The following is a 12,551-nucleotide window of genomic DNA, read 5'->3' as shown; positions in this document are numbered from 1 at the left end:
CCGCATACCAGAGAAGTATGGGGCCGCATGCCGAGAAGGACGGTTCATCCTCGGCTCCTGCATGGCCAGGTGCAGGAGCCGAGGATAAAACATTTGCTATAGTGTAGACACTCTGTGCCGGAGGCCTGTAGGCCAAAACAACAGAACTTTGGCACAGAGCATCTATTTCTGGGACTTCTGGTTAGGCCGTTAGGGGATCTTGACCTCACTTCTGGCTGGAGGAGCAGGGAGCAGCAGAATGCCACGGGGGACGCATCTCTGGGGGCCCTGTGATCACCATTACCAGCAACCACATAACCACAGCAACCATCATCCAATCTACTGTTCTGGGGTGTCGTGGATTTCTAATTGACCATCATTACTGAGATAAGTGAGGGGGAGGCTGGGAGAGGCGAGGACCTGTGCTATGGGTGCCATTTCCTGCCATTAGAAATAGCGGCAGCCATCTTAATTTACATAAGATGCAACTTGCAGAATTTCAAGACAGCAACTGGGCTCAGGTGTTTGTCGACTTGAGGTCAAAGCTTGAGAATCTGGAAAGATGCTGCTTGGAGAATCAAGAGGAGTGTCACTAGGAACGGGAAATTTGAGTGCCTGGAACCGATTACCAGACACTTTTAGCACCCTGAAAAATATAGCAATGGCTTTACTCACAATTTTTCCCTCTACGTACTTTTGTGAGACCTTATTCTCAGCTTTAAATAATATCAAAACCAACAAAAGAAACAGATTGACAGATGAAGTTAGTAGCGTTTGTTTGGGCTTGAAGTGTACAAAATACCAACCTTCAATTGAAGATTTAGCCAATGAAATTCGGCAACAAAAAAGTCACTAATAGGCAGGTTAGTTAAAGAATTCCCCATCCCCCTCACTTATCTTGGTTCACGGCACCCCACACAAGTTAAATAATATCAAGACCAACAAAAGAAACTGACTGACAGATGAACAAAGAAGTCACTAAGCAGGTAAGTTAAATAATTAGTTTTGGGTTTATTAAATACAGTTATATTATTACAATTATACATTTTTCTTATTTAAACTATAAATATCGCGAAATTATGGGGTTTTTTCTCAAAGTGACACACCACCCGAGTTATGCTCAATTTTTTGGTGAATTTTGACAGACCAAGCTCAAAAGATTGCCCCATAACTGGTCTATTTCTATCTATCCCTCTCTCTGACTCTCTGTCTCTGTAAAATAAATAAATAAATAAATAAATAAATAAATAAAATAAATTTCTTTGTAAAGTGCTTTACCTTTCTCAGCACAGCTGCACAGAATCACTCCAGTATTTCCCGGTTTCCTCAGTGTGGTAGAGAGAACAGCACCCCAAAGATGCTCACCTCCTAATCTCTAGAACTTGTGAATATGATCTTACATGATAAAAGGAACTTTGCAGATGTTATTAAGGATCCTGAGATGGGGAGTTGGTTCTGTTTTGTCCAGATGGGTCCCACATTTTTACCAGGGCCTTGTAAAAGGAGGTAGGAGGGTCAGAGTCCACCATTAAAGATGGGACTAGGGAAGCAATCAATTCAAGCGATGTGGTTGTGAGACAAGAAACATAGGAGGCTTCTGGATGCTGAAAAAAGGCAAGAGAGCAGATTCTACCCAGAGGACCCAGAACAAATTCAGCCCTGCTTACACCTTGACTTTACACCTAGGCTTATGCTTACTTATCACAGCTACGATATGGAAACCACACATGCATCTTGACAACGGAGATAGCAATAGTCTGTACCTCATGAGTTATGCTGTTAGATGACACATGACAAAGGCTTAGGACAGTGCCAGTCAGACAGGTCATTTTATTAGTTATTATTATCATAGAGTTATTTTATTGTTCATTTGGGAGATCTTAGCTTGTGAGGTGGCAGGTCCATGTTATACCCATAAAATGAGCCTGTATTAGTCTTTGCTGAACACCAGGCTCTCTGGTGACTTTGGGACCTAGAGGAATCAAATGGCTTTCCTAACCTTAGGAGCTCCTGGCAAGGAAAAGAAGCAGACATCCCAACTAGGAAGGCCAGCATGGGTGGCAAGACTTGGGGGTATGCCCAGGATTGAGAAACCAGAGGTGGGGAGTGGGAGTGACAGAGGAGGTCCCCCTAATGAGGAAAAGCTTGAGCTAAGGACTGCAGACAGGAGGGGCTACCAGGCAGACAAAGGGAGGTGCCCTGCAAAGGCAGCCTCCAGAAGAGGGGGTGCAGCAGCTGCCCAAGAGCTCACAACCAAGACTCGAACCTCAATCTTTTTCTGCCCCTTGCCTGTCCTGCTGTTGTGAGGTACTCTACACATGACATGGCTGCTGGCAGTCCTCTGGGACTATGTAGCCTGTGTAGGGACAACCAGATACAGAATGAGGACACAGTTTAAAACAACCACAAAAGTCCCTATTTGAGAGAGTTTAAAAATACATAAATGGGCCCTGGCCGGTTGGCTCAGCGGTAGAGCGTCGGCCTAGCGTGCGGAGGACCCGGGTTCAATTCCTAGCCATGGCACACAGGAGAAGCGCCCATTTGCTTCTCCACCCCTCCACCACGCTTTCCTCTCTGTCTCTCTCTTCCCCTCCCACAGCCAAGGCTCCATTGGAGCAAAGATGGCCCGGGCGCTGGGGATGGCTCTGTGGCCTCTGCCTCAGGTGCTAGAGTGGCTCTGGTCGCAACATGGCGACGCCCCGGAGGGGCAGAGCATCGCCCCCTGGTGGGCAGAGCGTCGCCCCTGGTGGACGTGCCGGGTGGATCCCGGTCGGGCGCATGCGGGAGTCTGTCTGACTGTCTCTCCCTGTTTCCAGCTTCAGAAAAATGAAAAAAAAAATACATAAATGGTGGAAGTTCCACTAGAAATATGAACCATACTTGGAGAAGATTTAATGAAGGAAGAACGTGAGTCAGGTCCTATAGGTGGATAGAATATTGATAGCTCAAGGCGGGAGAGGAGGAAGAAGCCTGTCACGTGTAAAGCCCTTCTGCTTGCAGGTGGACATTCTGGGTGGGTGTGGGCTCTGCTGGGTCCCAGGGGAAAGTATGGAAGACCAGCTGGGTGCAGAAGTCATGGAGGGCCTCGAAAAGGCACTTCCAGTTAGGACTGCATCTGAGGGCATTTGAAGGTCTGCTGAAGGGGTTTTAAGCAGTAGAATAATATCGATGTGTTAGAAACACTAATGGCTCTGTCTATAAGACCCAGACATGCCATTAGGTCTCCAGCATGGTGTATACTCCATTGTTCTTTGTTAACTGAACTGAGATTTGTAGGATGGGGTAGGAAGAATGGGAGAATCTCATTTCTTCTCTCAATCATCCTTCTTGCTTGCTCCTCTTCTCCCTCCTCCCAAAAAGAATACCTCTTCGCCACCAGCTGCACTTCCAATAAATCTCAGGAAGGAACTGGCTCAGATGTCCTCTCCTCTAGGGGACTGTGGCCAGGGGGGGTGGCAACATGGGAAAGGATCACAACTTCCATTCAGACCACCTGGCTGGAGTTGGGGGACAAGAGAGGGTTGGATATTTAGAACACCAAGGAAGTGTTGTAGCTGAGCTGGATGTGAACTTAGAATCTGCACAACAGCTGGTGGAGAGGTGTGGCCCGGGAGGGCTCTGTCATCTGCTGAGTATCACTGGCTGGGTTTCCAGGTCCTGTCTGGCTGCCTCTATTCTTGCAGGCCAAGAGCTCTCCCTCATCCTTCTCCCTCTTTGAGTCAGCGCTGGGTCTTCTCATGTCACTGATGTCTGCAGTTAAAAACCCAACCTTCCCACTGAGTTGCCATCCTGTCAGACAGACACAACAATGAGAAACAATGAGAGACACACACAAAGACCCAACATTCTTGTCCACAGAATCATGGAAACCTGAAGCTCAAAGATGTCAAGAGTGGATGAAATAGGATTTGGTTAGATTCAACTTTTCAGCAGAGGAGTGTGGCCACCTCCCCTCATGACTGTGAAGTTGGCATACACAGCAAAGGGTAAGTACCCAATTAGGTCATTGGTCATTGCCCTGACCAGTGGTTAACCCTTAGACATGGACAATCCCCCTTGTGGAGAAAAGGCCTTGCCAGGGGTAGAAGGTTGATTTAATTTAGGATTGGTACCATTGTATCTGCACACTCTGCCTCCCACCGTGGATACAACCAAAGCCTGTATTGTTGGTTGCAATTGTTTTGAATTCTCTGGCACCACTGATCCTTAATTGACCCCAGATTCCTGAGTGCCAAGATCCAGCCTAGACTTGTTTATGACTGGCCCACTGTGCTTCGTCCATGCCCTGCATTCCGCTGAATTTAGTCTGTAAGGCCAGCCTCCAGCTGTGAGTCAGCTGGGCCCATGGTTGGGGAACCAACCTCCTCGGGTCTTCAGCAACAACAGTGTGACTAAAGTGAATGTTTTCTTTTACATGAAGCTATTTAACACAGAGGTCTTACTGTTCTGGTTATCTGGCCAACAGAAATTCTGTCAGTCCTTAAGTACCAGATAGCTGCCTGGTTCAGCGGGGCTGGATATAACCTAGAGAAATGTCACAGGTGGGTTCACCGCACTCCTAGACAGACTTTACCCCTTTGCTCCCAGGCACATCCTGAACCTTAGCCAGCTGGCTTTGACAGTCTCACAGAGCTGAGTGGGTGCTGAGTGGGCGCATTCCTGATGACAAGTGAGTCCAGGATCATCCTGATATACAGATGAGAGTGGATTAATGCATTGCAAACTTGCCCCTGTGCACAAAGAGCCTTCTCTGGTCCCAGCTGGCTCTGGTAGAACAGGCTTGGCGGGAGGTGGTCAGGGGGCCACACTTGGTGTGGGACTCAGGCAGAAATGTGGTCCAAGGCACCTCTGGCAGCCTGGAGGAGACTGCATTTAAGCCCTGCACGAAAATAACAGAGCTTTGAGGCTAGTGGTTTATTGGGTGTTTCCAACAAAGACACAGAACCCAGGCTCCCTGGGGAGTCTGGCACATTACACAGCACACACCCATCTGCCACATTTGCCCAGTGATTCTTCAGACAGATCCAGGCTGGGGCTCACATGCACTTCCAAGCATCCTGCCAGCCTCCCTCTGAAATCAGAGCTGTGTGGTCAGACTCCAACAGAAGACGAAGAGGGGCTGAGCCCCAGAGAAGCATGAAACACTCAGAACCAATGGCTCCTCGATTGCAGATGAAGGTATGCTTTTCTTTTGAACCTGGAATGTACCCTCTAAAGATGATCACAGGCCAAATAAGCACCCAGTGATGGAAAGCAGGCCTGCTCTGCTCCCGGTATCCAGGCTGTAAGGTAGCTGTGGCCTAATGAGGTCCAGAAGCAGGCCCTGGGGGAAGGGGCAGCAGGAGCTGTTCTAAGGGGTTCCCTGCTTAGCTTGGGGGCTCGACAACCCCACTGCCTGGCCCCAGGGATCTTCAGGTGTGCACCAGAATCAGCCCAATCTTGCACATGGACACCTAGCTTGGGTAACAAAAAGGTGCATGGTGCTGAGGTCAGAGCATCTGAATAGACCACTCCAGCCCAAATCATGACCTGTCTGCATCCAAATCTCTCATTACCCACAACTGCTTCTGCAAAATACAGACTGGGTTTGCTCTCTTCACACTTGGTGGGAAAGATATCTTTATTTGCTACACAATGAAGCCCCATGATAATGCACTCAGAATAACACACAATTGAATGGGAATACAATGAGGAGTGGTTGATTCTTGCCTTTAAGCCAAGCCCACCTGATCCTTCCATGTACCCCTTATAACACAAGCCCACATTTTATGAGACTGAATTTGAGGGGAGCCCTACTTAGGAATCAACTATATCCAGAACTAAAGCAGGCATAGAAAAAGGCAAAGCAGGCAGAATACCCCTCCACCTGCTGTCAGGGTTATTTTGGTGAGATGGATGCTGCTGTCATGGACACTTCCACATGAAGGAACTCAGATTTGGACCTACAGGTATGTAGGTCTCTGAGATGGCAGGTCAATAGTGATCACGTGACCCAAGTGACGACATTCAGTTCCTTTGCAGAAGGGAAGGGTAGAAAGATGTCTCAACAGAGAAATCAGGAGACATTTGTTCTCCTCCCCGTAGTACAGCATACCCAGACCTGCCCTTATTCACAAGCTGCCTCATGACACAGCTCCAGGGAGGGAAGTGTAGCTGCAGTGAATGTGCTGCCATTCTGGGTAGTAGATGAGGCAAAAGCACCAGGCCTGGCTGTCCCTGTCTTCCCCACCACCGCTATGAGAGCCACTGGTCCTGAGAGACAGAACATTCTCAGAGGCTGGAGACCTGCTCACCACTGCTCTCTTTCCACGTCCCTGCCAATGATGTCTTTGGGTGTCGAGAAGCTGTGCTTTCAGAACAAGACAGAGAAGTGCCTTCCTCACAGCTTCAGCACAGAAAATGACCTTCAAAAGGAGACCTGCACCTCCAAGGGGGAGGAGGAAGAAAGTGCGGATTTTCCACATTTAACATTCTCCAGATTTTCTGGGAAAGAAATCCCAGTGCAGTGTAAGCCTGGCTCTTCCTCTGGAGGAGGTGTACTTTGCTCTCTGCAGCCCTGGCCTCTCTGGAGGGACAAAGCTCTCCGGATGCAGCTCCAATGCTGCTGTCTGTTGTCCCCCTCAAGCCACCCCTCAGCAGATAAGTTTGCAAACTCAATCTCTTCCTCATAAACAGAATTGTGTAACCCTCTCCCTGTCCTCTGGCACTACCCACAGGGAGTACATTCCAGAATATACCAGAATGTTCCAAAAACTTCTTAGAATTCTGGACCGCCTGTACCTCCTACTACGCAACCCAGCTCCCTGCACCAGGGAGTTTGCAGGCTTCAGAATCTCACTGCTGCTCAGACTTTCCTAACAGTTAGTATATTTTCACTCTACTGCACTTCCTTTTTCTCTAAGTGGATGTGTGAGAGGAGAGCCTCACTTTAGAGCAGTGGTTCTCAATCTTTTTGAAGTCGGGGTGCATTTAAAATCCTACAAATAATTATAGGCGCACTATATACAAATTTCTGAGAATATGTTATAATAATTAAGTCAAACATTAAACAAAAAAAAAATAAAGTCCAAGCATGCTTTTATGGTAAACGAAATAAATACGACAAAATTAAATTTATTCTGACATTAAAAAGCATTTTTATGTTACATTTTTTGAGTTATGCTTTTTAAAATTTGTGATAAAGAGGGGTTAAAAAATTTAAAAATGATGAAAAAGTTATCTTTTTATATATATAGATCCATTCTTAGTAAGATTTAGTAAATTCAGCAGGTCCTGGCACAAATATGTTAAGTTTTTTTATTCTTGTGATTATGAGAAACATGAGCCTGATGTGCCCTAGTGATTTCTTGAATGTTTGGGCATATATTTGAAAGGCAAACTCTCATTTCCTTGTCAATACATTGAAGAATTCCTCTCTTTTCACTCTTAATTGTGTTGAGTGCAGAAAACCCCACCATACATTTCATCTTAACTTTACACCAAACAAAGGATAGAAGAAACTTGCTTCCAGTCTTTCTGGGAAATATGGGGGGGTAGTGTAAACAATCCAGCACCACAGCTTAACAGCCTTTTGCAACCTAATCAGGCAAGTGAGGAAGTGAGGTGGGGGGTTGGGCAGACTGTCAGCTTGCAGCCAATTCCCCACACCTCTGTCCCCCAAAAATCTAAACTCCAAAAACCCTGTTGGTTTTTGGTCCCCAACAGGCACATATTTCTCTGGAATACCATAGGGCGCACCTGGAAATCTTCTAGGGTGCACCAGTGTGCCCTGGCGCACACTTTGAGAACCACTGCCTTAGAGTCTCATCAGCAGTTGGTAGCAATTGTGAAAGTTCCCAGGCCACTTGCAGCAGCTATCTGCTCCTCCTTTGTGTCTTCAATAGTTAGTGCAAAAGCTCAGTGCAGCATTCACCACATTATACTGGGACTGTTCTTATACCTTCCCCTAGAAAATAGTAACTGTCACTTTCTGAGCATTTCCAAACCTATAAGAAACATGTTCTGTTTTTCCTATGACAGAAGACAACACTAAGGTTCAAAAGGTGAAGTACTGTATTTTTCGATGCACTTTTTTGCCCCAAAAATGGAGAGGAAAATACTCGTGTGTCTTATGGAACAAATGTTCATTTTTTTTAAGCTGCTGCAGGTTCCCGGACAACTAGAAGAGTATTTGCACATTAAAGTCTCTTCTCATTTGTTAATAACGGCTAATGGTTGTTAATACTGCTGTTGAGTTTACATTGTTGAAATATTATTGTGGTACATTTTATTAAATATTTTAACACACCATTTGGTTCAGAATATATTTTTTCTTATTTTTCTCCTTAAAACCCTAGGTGTGTCTTATGGTCAGGTGCATCTTATGGAGTGAAAAATACGGTAACTTCTCTATGATCACACAGCTAAGCAGAGAACCTGAGCTTCCATTGGGAAGCCTGGCTCCAAAGCCAGCCTTCTCTCTGTAACTGCACATGCCAGTCGGCCTCCTGGAAGCCTGAGGTCTGACCTCTGCCCTTTCTCTCTGTCCTGGAGGTTGGCCCGGGACTGAGGATTTCCTGGGATACAGAACTTTAGGTACTAGAGCCAGGAGTGTTGGTCACCCCGTGAGGGACTGCGGACTCCTGCACGTGAGGGCGGGCCTCGGTGCAGATGCAGACGCTGGCGGGAAGAGCATGGCTGCACACGGACACACCTGCCGGACAGGGAGGCATCTCAAAGCTTGCCTACTTCCCATATAAAGCCATGACGACTTCAAAGTGGAGACAGGACTCGTCAGTGCACAGAATCTGCCAAACATTACAGAAACATCCCCAAATTTTTCTTTCCTTTTTATGAATCCAAGAAATCTAAAACTAGTTACAATTTTTGAAAATATTAATGAACCCATTGAACTCAGTGTCCTGAAATGCTCATCTCAGAGAAGTCTTCAGGGTCCATACCTCCCCCACCTCCAAACCCCCCTCCAGAATATGACCTAAAGTCCTTAGGGTTCTCGGTTCCTCTGCCACAACAGCTCCTGAGTGTGTGCCCCACCCACACACTCACTGGGTTCATTGCCTCCTGCAAGTGCTGTGGCCACTGCTCAGACAAAACTGTCCCCTTTCCTCCCTAAACCCTTCCCCTCATCACACCTCTTTTCTCCCAGAGCTCCCCACCGCCTCCTCCATGAATCAGATACAGTGGACAATGGGGCTCTATTGTACTACTTGATCTCACCCTCTAGGATGGAAGCCCTGCTAGGCGAGGGCCAGCAACTAACTGTCTTACTCTTGGGTTCCCAGTATCCACTGAAGTATCTGGCACGCAGATGCTCAATAAATAAATGTTTGTTTCAACAAAGTGGGAACAAGGCTATTTAGGGCATGCTATAATGGAAATAGCTGGCGTGAAAGGTGCCCTATTCCAAGTCACACCCACATGAGGTTCCAGGCTTGCTTACAAGGCTTGAACTTACCTACCATCTCAGTTCTTAGCCATGGCTACTGGATCCTGGCTGTCCTGGAGGCTATTCCACAGTTGCCATGGGAACCAGTGGACAAGCCTCTGGGACCCCAGAACTCCACCCCCACTCCCTGCTGTGAGCCATTCAGATGCTAGCATGGGAACTTTACAGATGCCAGCTCACTCCTTAGAGTTGCTTTGGTCCAGAACCACCCTGCCTACTGCTGTTTTTGTGGAGAAATGCATTCCAAGTTCCCAAGAGACCAGGCTGTGAGTGCACTCCTGAAGAACACCCTGTGGGATGAAGTGGCCTCTCTCTTGGCATGTAGTTTAAGAAGGGCAAGAGCCAGGAAGTAAGCAGGATGGAAAGGGACACCAAGAGATGTTGTCAGACCTACCAGTGGTGGGTCCCAGTAGACTTTACCAATTGACTTTGAAAATATTTCACAAATGAGGTAACTGAGGTCAGAGAAGTTCATCAAATCCGCATTCTTATCTTCTTCCTGGTCACACATTACGTGGCCTCCCCTGCAACTCAGAGTGGTCATGAGGCTAGCCCAGGGATCAGAGAAGAAGCAGTTTGAGCCATGTTGAAGCCTGGTCTTAGATCTCTATGCATACCTCCAGGCTCTCACCCTCGCTGGCTGGCAGAAATATGATGACCTCTGGGAAACCTCACAAGTAACTAATGACCCTTGACCTCGAGGAGATAGCAGAGTCTGTGCCAATCCAAGCCCCTGCCTGAGCATGCTGAAGAGGGTTGCCCCACCAACCTCTGCACCTGCCCAGAGTATTACCTGAACAAGAAACAAACTTCTATATCTGTTTCAACAAATAGCCCTCCCTAACTGATATAACAGGACAGTGCCGCCTTTCTGTCAGTTTCCCTGCACGGCATCTCACAAGTAAGGACCAATCCCAGGGCAACTAGTAGCATCAGAAGTATGTGGGCTCAGCTGGGCAGGTCCAGAGATGGTGGGATCAGAGCTCATCACAACAGCTGCTTCTTGTGCTCTGTAGGGCTTCCAAGAGAAAATATGAATCATTCACATGACATGCTCTCAGGAAAATTATGAATTTACTGCATGGTATCTGACACTTAAAAGGTATTCTATAAATATTTATTAAATGGATGGGTGAGTGGGTGGATGGACGGACGAATGGACGACGGGTGGTTGGATGGACAGATGGATAATGGCTTGTACTATAGAGAAGATAAATGAGGGAATGTCCTAAATGGAGTCTAACTGAAAAACAAGAAAGGAGGTAAAGAGAGAGAGCTGATCACTTCATTGACAATACCCTCTTGAGCTATGTTGACAAGTTCAGCTGGGTGAGCAGAGATGGATAGGTCCGAGGAGACAGCAGAAGTGTGGCACCATTGGCTACTGCTGCTGGAAGTGCTTCCCACCTATCTCCAACCAGGGCTGGAGGTGCCACTTTAGCAAATAAAATGCAAGGTACCCAGTTAAATTTAAATTTTATATAAACAACCAATATCTACCCTTATGATGCTTGAGACATATTTATCCTAAAAAAAATTATTCATTTCTTAAAATCTGAAGTTTAAACTTAACTGGGTGTTCTTTATTTGATCTAGCGGCCCAAACCAGGCTTCCCTGGAAGTGACCTTGGGTGGACCAGCAGGAAAGACAGCTGACATGGTCTGACCCAAGACCACTGTTTCAGGGGCGTGTGTCCCACTGCCAGCAATGCTATGCCTCTTCTGAATAACCAGAAGGGAGAAGACCCCTAGCAACTTCATTTGGCCTCTTTACTACATTTTGGAAAGTATTCTAAGTATGGAAAATAGAAAGTCTATAAATAGTGCTGTAAATTAGAACAGCAAATAAAAAAACCAACAACAAACTTTGGCCTTCGGTCCACTGGGTCAAGAAAATAAATCCTTCCAACCCAGTGACTGTTTGTTAAATCTAAAACATACAGCCTCATTCTTAATAGAATTTATACAATAGAAACACAGGGGGCCTTTCTGATTTTAAACTTGCAAGAAATCTCTGACTCTTAAAACAAACATTGTCCATGGATAGTTATACCACTGTCAAAAGTTGATATTGAATAAACACAACCATTGTCAACATGGGATTCTTGATCAACCTTTGTATAAACACTATTGTTCTTCCATTAGATTCAACACTGTTTTAGCTTGTTTTCTTAATATTCCTAGAAGCCTTGTGAGAAGGTTCTAGAAGTAAGGAAAATCCAGCCTTACCCATTTACCTCACAAGGATGACATTGTCAGTTTACATTAAAACTTCCTTGGAGAGAAAAGACAAGAGGCCTGAGGGCAAACCAGTTCTCTCCTGGGGCCGGAAGACCTCTCAGCTACCTGGCCTCACATCCTCACCCGTGTGCCAATGTCTCCTGTTGGCAAGGTTAAGAACTGCAACTGAGCATCATAACCGCACTGGTCACATTTTACTTGTTATTATTCCCCATTTGTATCCCTATTTTTCGGCTTGCTTTTCTCAGTCTGTTTTCTACCCTCAGCCAACGGAATCTTTGTAAAATGCCAATTCCTTATCCCTCTACAGAAAATACCCAGACACTTTTCTGTGGTCTACAATGCACCACAACTCAACCTCTGGGACCTCATGTTCACTCTCTGCTGATACTCGCTCCCCCCCCCCCACCCACACACATCAGCCTCATTTCTGCTCAGACACACACACCAGGCTCCACCCCTCAAAGTGCCTGGAAAATTCTCACCTCTGGTGTTCTGCTGGTTGCTGCGTTGATGTAATTCAGGTACCAACTTAAAAGTCACCTGTCAAAGCAGTTTGTCCAGATGGTAAAACCTACAGTAATCCCCCCACTTCCCATCTCTCACCACCCTGATTTATTCTGATACCACTGACCACTATCTGATGGGTCTTTGTTTATTTCTATATTGTCCGTATCCTCAAACTAGAATGTAAACTCCAGGAAAATAGGGCTCTGCTCACCCCATTCACCCATATCTCTGGTTGCTAGAACAGCATGTAACACATAGCAGGCCATTAATACCAATGGACTGAATGAACAAACGTTTTGCAGAAATTTTCAAAGCTTTATCATCTCATCAGACATCAAATCTCTTGCAGACAGCATATACACACACCGATAATACT

The sequence above is a fragment of the Saccopteryx leptura genome, chromosome 2 (assembly GCF_036850995.1).
Source record: "Saccopteryx leptura isolate mSacLep1 chromosome 2, mSacLep1_pri_phased_curated, whole genome shotgun sequence".
Classification (NCBI taxonomy): Eukaryota; Metazoa; Chordata; class Mammalia; order Chiroptera; family Emballonuridae; genus Saccopteryx; species Saccopteryx leptura.
The sequence above is the reverse complement of the archived record's forward strand: the minus strand, read 5'-3'. Positions refer to the sequence as shown.